This window comes from Rhagoletis pomonella, unplaced genomic scaffold, assembly GCF_013731165.1.
Source record: "Rhagoletis pomonella isolate Grant_MI unplaced genomic scaffold, Rhpom_1.0 Rhpom_scaffold_00003, whole genome shotgun sequence".
Taxonomy (NCBI): Eukaryota; Metazoa; Arthropoda; class Insecta; order Diptera; family Tephritidae; genus Rhagoletis; species Rhagoletis pomonella.
The window spans coordinates 55,254,615-55,266,148 of NW_023458557.1; the positions used below are offsets into that span (position 1 = coordinate 55,254,615).

Genomic DNA, 11,534 nt, shown 5'->3' on the forward strand with positions numbered 1-11,534 from the left:
AGTATTCCGTTGATAATGAGCAAAAATGGTGCGAAATTTCATGTTCCTAGCTGCATAAATGGAGGAGTTATGATAAAAGACCTCATATCTGAACAATCAGTTGTATGGGGGCTACAGGTTATAGTGACCCGATCTTTGTTATTTTCACTGTAAGTCTTCTGTTGATAATGAGTGAAAACAGCGCGAAATTTCATGGTCCTAGCTACATAAATGGATGAATTATAACGAAAAACCTCATATCTAATCAATCAGTTGTATGGGAGCTATAGGTTATAGTTACCCGATCTTTTTAATTTTCACTGTAAGTTTTCTGTTAATAATTATTGAAAACAGTGCGGAATTTCATGTTCCTAGCTATATAAATGGAGGAGTTATAACGAAAAATTTTATATCTGAACAATCAGTTGTATGGGAGCTATAGGTTATAGTGACCCGATCTTTGTAATTTTCACTGTAAGTATTCTGTTGATAATGGGTGCAAATACTGCAAAGTCTCATGGTCGTAGCTGCATAAATGAAGAAGTTATAACGAAAAATCTCATATCTGAACAATCAGTTGTATGGGAGCTATATGTTATAGTGGTCCGATTCTTCCGGTTCCGACAAATGATTAATACATTATAAAAATACACCCACCTACCAAATTTGATCCGGATATCTCGAAAACTGAGAGACTAGATTGCATACAAACAGACGGACAGACGGACAGACGGACAGACGGACAGACGGACATGGATAAATCAACTCAGCTCGACGTTCTGATCATATAAGTATACATTTTAATGGGTCTATCTCTTTTTGTTCTGGTACTTACAAACATCGGACCAAAGTTATAATACCATTTCATGCTCATGAAAGGTATAAAAATTGGTGCTTACACATTTGCTAGTGCTAGACTGAGCTCCTCCTCGGATTTGTGGTGTGCGCCTTGATGTTGTTATACATGATTCAATAATGGAAGGTTTTGTAAGTAAATAAGACTCGGTCTCGCTCAAGTCTTACTCCTAAAAACAAAAACAGTGATATTTATTTTCCAGTTTTCTTTGCAAGTTTTAGAAACATTTCTTCATTCTCTGTCAATAACAATGATCCAGTTGGGTGTTGAGACGAAATGGGGGAGTTCCGTTGGTCTACAGAAACTCAATATAAGCAAAACTAAAAAACAAAATTCCCTTAAATGTCGAATAGTTGTATTTGTCAACATTCGGTTTAGTCTATGGTTCAGTCGTACTCAAAATCGCGCGATGTAATTGGACATTCACGGTACTTCTCACTTGACGGTGAGGGTCCCGTTCCTGTCGCAATCGTTCAGTAACTGCGTGTCCTTTTCATTCTTCCTGAGTTCGACCAACACGAATCGCCAATCGCAACTGTGTCAGCTAGTCTTTGATATTGTGACGGTGGTATAATCTCCCCCGAACACTAAAAGTGCAACATCAAAGAATTTGAATTACCATATTCGAAGCAATCGAGTCATAACCGAAAAAGAAACGTAAGCGCCAAATGTTTTTATGTGTTTTTTTTTTTTAATTAAAATTGTATTACTTTTCCACAATCAAATAACTTCTTCCTCCATTCTCGAGTTATACGAGGTCTGACGTACGCAAGTTTGGAATATGGGTGTTTCCATCGGAAGGTCTACCGCGACAAAAAAGAAGTAAAAGTCATATATCTAACCTATTTATGGGCCAATTTGTCTGCTTAAATATATACTGGCTAATAAAACTTGGGCAAAAGCTTTTAGTTTACATATGTTTGTCAATTGTCATTGTAATTCATGCTTATTGTTTTTATTTATTGTTCACTAAAACACAGACTCCCTGAGGAAGACGCAAAAGCGTCGAAACGCTTAGGAGGGAAAAACGAAAATTGACTTTCGCTTATATTCTTCATCGGCCGAAGTATTATTATTATTATTTATTTATTAAATTACAATTAAAATTATAAATTAATACATATTATAGCAATAGCTACCAAGGCTATCGGCTAGTCATTATGTGAAAATATAACTATAATAAATGTGCAATATTTACATTTTTTAAGAAGTTAAAAATAGCTTTTACATTAGCTTCTGTGGAGCATGAGAGTATGTCTAAAGGATCATTATCAGCGAAGAAATGGGCACGTACGGAAGTTAAAGCAGGGCAACTTGATATGATATGGTGAATGGTTAGGTCGGATTCGTTGCAGAATGTACAAGTCGGCTGGTAGGAGTAGAGTTGCCAGACGTACTGCTTTTGGGAGTAAACGTACTCCTTTTTATTGCAATGTACTCCAAAAAAAAATCTGGAAACGTAACCCTTTTTTAGTTATGTGCTTCTTTTGTAATCCTTTTTGCAGCTATTCACTTTTTTTATCATATACAGGGTGTAAAATAATAACTGTCGCACAGGTTATTTTGAAAAATAAAAGGGTCCTTTATAGATTTTGTAGTGACATAAACCCAATTTTTTACTTGGGGTTATGAAATTATATAAGGAGTGACATATTTCCCAGCGAAAAGACGACAAAATTCCGAATCCCTCATGTAATTTTGCAAACCAAAAGACTGTGGAATGTGCAAGAGTAATGATAAAATTTTTATCAAAACACTGGATACATGATGGCTTTGCCTACATTATTTTCTTGTCAGCGCTTATAGCCCTTCGGCCGCGCTTAGGGATTATAACACTTACTAGGTAGAACTCTCCTTTCTGTGTTGCCTGAAAAAAACGGCGGAAGTATTTTTGCGCAGAAATTCTTCCTGCGTAAGCGGCTTTCGGGTGCGGTTTGAAATTATACCCCTTACTAAGTAGAATTATACTTTCCGTGTTGCCGGAAAAGAGTGGCGGAAGTATTTTTGCGCAGAAGAAAGTTTAATAGAAAATTTCTTTTTCGTTTCTTCAGAGTGTTCTATATGCTTTTTTTGTTTTTCTTGAGAGCTGGAAAATGTGCTTGATGATCAAAAGTAACATTATTCCAATTGACACCTTATAAGAAGTGACATAACTCCAAGAAAAAAATTGGCTTTCTGTCACTGTATAAGGAGTGACACAAGGTGTATTTGCCTGAAAGAGACATGTACTTATCTCCCAAAGCTGGCAAATGAAACAAGGATTAAAATATTAAAACTAATTAATAAAACTAAAGTAAAACATTTACAAAGTTAACAATAAACACTTTTTTCCCAAAATCTATAAAGCACCCTTTTATTAAAAAAAAAACCGACCGACATTTATTATTTTACGCGTTGTACTTTGCCATTCATATTGTGGCGAACACTACATAGTAAGCAAAGTTAAGTGTGATAGTAAGATGGTGTAGGCATGGTCGTAGCTAGGTAAGTGTAGTGCGTTTGGGTATAAAAATCAAAAATATTAAATTTATATAAGGCTTAAATTAAAAAAATGCCACAGTCTGGAATTCTTTTGCGGAATTTATTTATTAATTTTTAACATTTATTGTTGCGTTGAAAAAGATATCTAAGGTATCTTTGTTTGTTTGTACCTAACTAATTAAAACGATCTCAAATATGTGATTATACACATGTATATTTACGTTTTGGTAATTTGTAACAATAAATTGCACAAAAGATAAAAAAAAATTGTACCTACTCCTTTTTATGTTTGTACTGCTTTTTTTTCTATCGAAAATAGAAATGTACTCCTTTCTCCGTTTCAGAATCTGGCAACCCTAGGGAGGAGTTTAATATTTTTATTATATATACATAAATGTATGTAGGTATGAAATTTGTGAGCAAAACCAAAAAAAATCATTGCACTTGTTTACTTTTGAACCCTAAATTCACGACTTTAAATCTAAGTACAAAGGAAATGGGAACCAACTTTTACAAATGCTTTGAAATTTATTCATATTTTGACCTCTTTTAATGAATGCAATTGAATGAAATAACACAAACGGCGATAACGCAAAAGTTGCTTTATTTTACTTTGAAATGGGAAATGATACCAAAATCTGAGTTTTGCATTATTTCCAATAGAGGTTGGAAATAAAACAAATTTTGCCTTAACAAAAACAGTTTACTGACAGAAGGAAAAAGAATTTTGATTATTCCAAAAATACAATTAAACAAAGGTACATTGAACAGGTAGGTATCAGTCAAGGCATAATAAGGTAGAAGTGATTTCGACATTTCTCTCTTTAGAACTGCGACTGAAATGTCAACCGTTAACCCTATACTATTCGAAATTTAAATTTTTTTAAATGAAATTTTCAATTGTGAGCTGTGCGGCTCACACATACATAACAAAATAAAAAGGAATTACTTGCGTCGCGTTGTGTTTGCCAAGAGCCAAGGCAACAAACATATGCGTTATTTTAAACCTCCGAATTGTCAAGTAAAGCGACAACGGTGGGAAAATTGCTGCGATGTTTCATTAGGAGTACGGTTGCCAGACGTACTGATTTTTGAACTCTTGTACTGATTTTATTCTTTTCTTCAATCAGTACGCTAATGTCCTGATTTTTAAAAATTTGTATTTCAATTCAAACAAAAAACTTTAGGATTTTCTTAAGGCTTTAACATAACATTGTAACTTCCTTAAACTGTACTGTTAAAAGTAAGAAGAAATTAATACAAAGAAATATATCAATCCTTTTATGGGCATATCGCCGGGTCGTTACGTACCAGTTGCGATAATAGGTTTGTTCCACAAGTTACTGGAAGTAACTTCGAGTTACACATACGCGCTCCACAAGTAAGTTTTAGCGTTTCTTTGATATACACTCACAGTTTGAACTTTGCTCGAGTTTTTCTACAAGTAGCTTGTGGAACAAACCTTATATCGAGGGCCTATAATCAATAGCCTCTATCTGCAATTTTCACAAAAACAACTTTGTGATGTTAGAACCCATCTGGGTCTTATTTGTCATCACTGGTGTTAATTCCGACTTTGCAATTTAAAAGTAAATTCTTCTGTCAAACGTGATACAAGGTCAGAATTAACATCACCGATGACAGTTAAGTCTTAGGTGGATTTTTGTATTACACTGAGGGAAAAAAATATTGAAATCAAATAGAAACGTAATTGATCTTACTATAAACGCATACGCGCATATTAAAATTACCGCGTTCGTACTGAAAAAGCATCCATGAAGTGAATAATCAAGACAAAAACTAATAAAAAAAAACTTGATTTGCATCTTGCCTGCAGTGGAATTCGAACCCGACCATCTCCGGATATCAACAACTTGTGGCAAGCATCTTTGCGCACTCAGCTACACCCATACATAAATTTGCTTTCAAATGATGAATATGCATCAACACCACAGCACGCGATTTGTACGGATAAATATGTACCCTGTAGGGAAACCGCGGACTAGGGAATCAAATTTTTAGTTCCGTACTAGGTCTTCATCGCCAAAAATGAACTAGTCCGATAGGAACTAGATCCCCACCAGTCCAAAATCGGCGAAAAGTGGTACTTTTAAGAAACTAATTTTTTCAGTTTTTTTCACTAGAAATCTATATCTAAAGTGACGAATTTAGAAATGGTTCGGAACTATAGAAAAAGGGATGCAGAACGAACTAGATCCTATTTGTCGAATTTAGAACTATTTCGGAACTATCGAATAAAGGATGCAGCGGTGGGCTTGTTTACTCTACATAGATATGTGCTCGGCGGCTTTTTCGTTCAAATACGCTTCTCTTCTGTGCTTCGCAGATGCTATTTCATAGTTTGGTAATACAAAACAAAGCTTTGTGTTAACATATTAACATCTTGGGGCCTACTGGAATCTAACCAATAACAGCGAGCACCTCTGCAAAGTCAGCTACAGCCAAAGGTATGTAAACGTACATTTCTTACAATCATTCAAACAAATTTAATTTCAAATTTGAACAAATGTTCCTTTGAAAATAATGTAAAATCACACACGGAAGAACCGAAAAGATTGAAAAACCATGAACCTTTTTTCTTTCGTCTGTCTATTTTAGAACTGGTTCGGAACTATAGAATTTAGGACTAGTTCGGAACTATCGAAAAAGGGATGCAGCAGGGGGCAATTGACACTTCCTAGGACATCGCCATGTTAAATTCGCCAGTTGCTTGCATGCAAAAGAGATTTATCGCGAACCAGTACTGGGTCTAAATGTACTAGAAGCGCCCCAGTTCAGAACTAGAGATTTTCCCCACAGGGTATGTACTATGTATGTATGTGTGTGTTGTCACGGCTCTCAGAATGATAGAATATTTCTCAATTTCTATTTCTCTCAATCGTGCACTTACATATACATACTCAGATGTGAACAGTCAAATACGTGCGTAATAAATTTTGTATGAAAATATTATTTTTAAATACGAACGTATTTAAACGATAATCAAATATGTTTAAAGTATTCATTTTTACTATGCATTATTTCCCTCAGTGTAGAATCTCATTTTAATGAAAAATGCAGACTGGGGGTATTGAATATAAGCCCTCGATATGTTGGAGGTTTAATTATTTAAAAAGAAGGCTGACGTTTTTTGTCGGGTGTTGCTAGTTATCTCGAAAAAAACTTTCAGTTTAATAACAACAAATTTGAATATTCGAATGGCTTTTGCCTATAACTTACAATTCTTTTTTCACAATTTACTCACATTATAAAAGAGTTTTGCATAAAAGATGTAGAGTTAGATACTCTTATTAGTGAATTCTTAGCCTTTCAAAGTTTTTGCGTAGTTGAAAAAATTAATTTAAGCCATGAGGAATTATAGATGAAGTTCTTAAATAGTGGTACTTTTCCACAGTTTGAAAAAATATGTAATTTTGTTTTTTTTTTCAATACCACACTCAAACGAAGTAACTGAGAAGAGCTTAAGTATAAAGTTTTCGTCCTGGCGCAAAGAATGAAACCGGCTTCTAATTAAAAATTTTTAAAGTGAATGCATATTAAAAGTAATTTTAAATTGAAAAATATAGAATTCTTTGACTATTTAAACACTGAAAAATGTCGTAAATATAATGATGTGTACACTCATGTTAAAATGAATAACATTTTTCTTATAAACTATATTTTATTTATATACCAAAATATTGTTGAAAATAACTACTCTGGCGTTTTAAAGTATTATCTGATACTTACATTCATAATTTTGCTTTGAATAAAAATGTACTGATTTTTTTTAGCATGAAAAGTCGAATGTACTGATTTCGCGCATAAAAAATCTGGCAACCCTAATTAGGAGACTCTTCACGTGTACGCGAAAACCATTTTAGACTTTATTTGTTGCCCATCGCAGCCGAGTATTTCTAAGCGGACGCGTTTATTCCCAGGTGCGGGATTTATCATACCGAATATGAAGAGAAAATCTCCCGCTCATATACATGGATAGACCAAATTCCAATTGGTGGTCTGATAAAACCTAACCCAGAATTCCTTGTTGCCATAAAGAAACTGGAAGTAATCTTCAATGAATTTAGTGGAAAAGAAATTTCGAATTGCAAAAATTTAATAGCTAAATTATTGAAGTTAAGTTCTGATGTAAATTTAAAAGAATCCAACTTTTTCTTTATGACTAATGTACTTAAGAATTAAGTTTTTGATTAAAAAAATAAATGCTCGAAAACAGTTTTATAAATTAGTGTGTTTCATTTAAACATTAAAATAAAACTGCAATAACTAAAACGAAGCTGATTCTAATGAGATTTTAAATATTGTGGCGAATACTGCGGCAACACAAAGCGAACAACGAGAAATAGGCAGAATATTCGAGGAATGACGTAGAATGTTCCACAAAGAGAAACGTCAGTTGGATGAACAATGCGAACAGCGAGAGAAAGAGAATGAGCGATGAACTGCAGAACGTTCGAGAGTTGCCATGAGTGCGAGCACAGGTATATAAGAGCCACGACACAGCGGAGTTGGGGAGTTACAAGTCAGCAAGCTATAAGTAAAGTGAGTTGGGAATAAGCAAGTTCAATTGTGTTAACAAGTTTTGTAAAGCGTTGTAATTGCTTTAATGAATATTATAAAGTGTTTTTACTGTATTAGCGAGTATTGTAAATTGTTTGTTGTAAAACAAAGTTAATTTTACTACAATTTGGTCATCGTGAGCATTTATTTAACAATCCAGCGATACGAGCCGGAGGATATTTGGGAAGTCCCTCAAGGTTTCGAGGATAATCGTAACAATATTTTCATATTTACCAAATCTTTCATTTCAAAGGTATTGAGTTTCAGCAAATATGGTAAATGCATAACAAAGGGTTAATTTCTTTGTTTACATTTTTTGACATTACAGTCAGATATGAGAGAGTTGTCACTTCCACCTTGTTAAATATGCCTTGAGTATCAGTCTAGCAGCTGATTTGATTTTTTTCAAATTATTTGTTCTCGAAAATGTCAAATATTTTTAATTTCTTCTCACAAACAGTCTAAATTGTTAAAACCTATTTGCATGTGAAACCTTTTTCCATACAAAACCAGCGAATGAATAGCAGCTGGCACAGGATGGATCAATGCTTCGAGAAGCAAACCTATTTACTAAGAAAGAAAGTTGCAACAATTTTCATTTTTTCAATGTAATTTTTTGTATTTTTTTTGTATATCACATAGCACGCTTTGATGTAGAAAAAAAAATCAGAACAGTTTTTGACACTTTCGATACCAGAAGCAACAAAAAAATACAGGCCTTGAATTAAACAAAAAATGTGATAAAATTCATATGAAGAAAGTAATATTCACAAAATATTTTTGCTTATGAAAAGTCTAACAAAATACAGTGAAACCCGCTTAAGTAGTAGATCAGTACATACTTATTTACATATATTAAATCAGAAAATGTGTTAAAAGATTAAAATTAATTAAAATTTATATAAATCAGTTTTTATACATACATATGTATGTATCTGGGTATTTAGATTTTACTTAAAAATCGGTATGTACATACATGCATATTTAATTAAGCTTAAAATTGTACTTCCTCACTCCACTTCCACACCAAATTGAACAAAGCAAAACATGATTGGTCTGGTTTTTTCTTTGTCAAACACGCCACTGGTATGGAGTTGTGCCGTTTTTCCCTTAATTTGTGTTGACTGATTTTTTTAATTTACCGTCATCTCCATTGAGTCAGTCGGTTGCTAAGTTTTTGTCATCCTTTGTGCATGTATTGGTTTAAGTATGTAGGTTTGCTCATTGTGTTGTTGTTGTCCTATATATCCGTGAAAGTCAAGGTAACAATATAATGTTCCGGTGAAAAGACCCTACGACTTGGCCAAATAAAAAAAGGAAAAATTACTCCATCTTTTTCAGCCATTCGTATGATCCTTTGCTTCAGATTCGTCAGAAAAGGGCCCATCTGTGATCATAAGTATTTATTCGACTGTCAATCTTAACACTATTTTTAATGCCAAAAGATATTATCCAGAGAACACCGGAATCCTCTGCATATAGTCTGCTTCTGCACGAAAATTTCCTAAAATCTGGCAAAGGAAATATCAGATTGTATTGTCCCAAACATAAAGGCATTTCTAACCCTAATATCGGATATAATATAGACTTCGGTAGCAAAATATTTCGCCATGAGGTCGCTCAGAAGTTCACAATATCTTTTTGTTATGTACATATATGAAATATACACTTAGACACTTAAGCATAATATTCTACTGTACGTACATACAGACGAACGAATAACGAAATGAACACTAGGTAAAACACTTGTATCACAAACGAATATGTAGATTAAAATCAGTCGCAATCCAACCATTGTAGCGAGTTTACTGAAATATATAATATATTGGCGACGAGCAGTCGAAGAATCCACGTGTTAGCTTTTTACATTACAAGCAGTGGAAATGACTACGGATGAGAAAAAAAGTGTACCAGTTTTCAATTTCGAACCATTCGATTCAAGGAAAACGTCAAGGTTACGCTGGGCAGGACGTTTAAATACAGCATTGGAGTTATACGAACGCCATGCATCGAAACACGCAAAATATCTTCTCCATTTGATGGGGACGGAGACGTACAACGTTTTATGCGACAAACTAATGCCGGAAAAGCCGGAAGATAAAACGTTAAGCGAAATTGTAAACGTGCTGGAAGCACATTTTGACCCTAAACCGAACGAAATTCTAGAAAATTTTCGATTCAATATGAGGAAGCAAAAACCCGATGAAACCTATGCAGAGTTTGCAGTAGCATTGCGCCGATTAGCAACGAATTGCAATTTCGGAACACACCTTCCGAAAGCTTTGCGAAACCAATACGTTTTTGGGTTAACTAATAAAAATACCCAAAGCAATTTATTGAAGCAAAAAACACTTAGTCTAGAAGAATCCATCAGAAAGAAGAATCAGAGAAAGGTCAGGTGAACAAACTGATAAAGCAAAAGAACGCAACGAAAAAAGGAGATAAAGAGTCGAAAAAGACTCAAGACAATAAAAAAAAAATGTGTCTGATGTGGCAGCACCGCGCACTTGTCAAACAGCTGCAAATTTCAAGAGTATGTATGTAATTTCTGCAAAAAAAAAGGGCCATTTGAAGAAAATGTGTTTCAAACAAAAAAAGCAAAGAAAACGAGTTGACCAAATTGAGGAAAACAAGTCAACAGCAGTGGAGGAATTGTTTAATGTAGAAGCGGTTGAGGTTAACAACATACGAAGAAAAATTGTGCGCGAAGTGCGAGTAAATAACGAAAACATCACGTTTGAGGTGGATACTGCCCTGTAGGGAAAACACGAACTAGTGAACCAAATTTCTAGTTCAGTACTAGTTCTTTTTAACCTAAAACGGACCAGTCCGATAGTAACTAGTACCGCACCAGGCCAAAGGCAGTGAAATGTGGTACTTTCACTAAACTATTTTATTTCAAATTTTAAACGCAGGGACGGTAATCATTATGAGAAAAATAATTTAAATCAGCATTTAATCATTATTTTATGAATTATTATTGAGTTTTATTTTTTTCGCTCAAACGGAAATAATTATTATTTGATTTTTATTTTTGGGATTACAAATAATGATTATTTTATGGTTTTTATTTTTTCGCGCAGAGATTATCATTAATTTTGATTTTTATTTTTCCACTTAAAAATAATGATAGTTTATAAAATTGAAAAGGCCATACAGACGCAACCTACTGAAATTTTGACCTGAAAAGTTTGGGTCTTATTCCTCTTATAAGGGTGCGGCTACCTCTCAAAAGGATACGTCGGTAATCACGCTGGTATAGTTTTTGAGTTGGTTAATAATCATTATACTTAGTGATTCCATAAACAAAGGCCAAGATCCTGAAGGACAATTGAGAAAGGCAATGCAGTTGCAGAAAAAGAGGCATTTAAAAAAAAGTGTCAAAATAATTATCACTTTCTCACTAAATTTATTTAAAAATGCAAGCCACCAGAGCTACCTTTTTTTTAAGAAAAGACAAATGAATTTTTTTTTGTGCAATCCAGCACAGCTACCTTAATACAGTCAGTTAATAAAGTTTAGGTACAACGAATTTTTTACAATACGGGCAACTATTTTTTAAATATTTTAGTTTTCGGTAATTTTTTATAAAAATATGGTCAATTCTACAACAAAATCTCCAAAAATCAGGGTTCCA

General features: G+C 33.8%; 1 protein-coding gene across 5 annotated transcripts in view; it reads right to left on the bottom strand.

Moving 5' to 3' along the window:
- Positions 1-11,534, bottom strand: part of LOC118735312 (voltage-dependent calcium channel subunit alpha-2/delta-3) — a 513,712-nt gene that overhangs the window by 2,435 nt on the left and 499,743 nt on the right. The window lies entirely within an intron of this gene.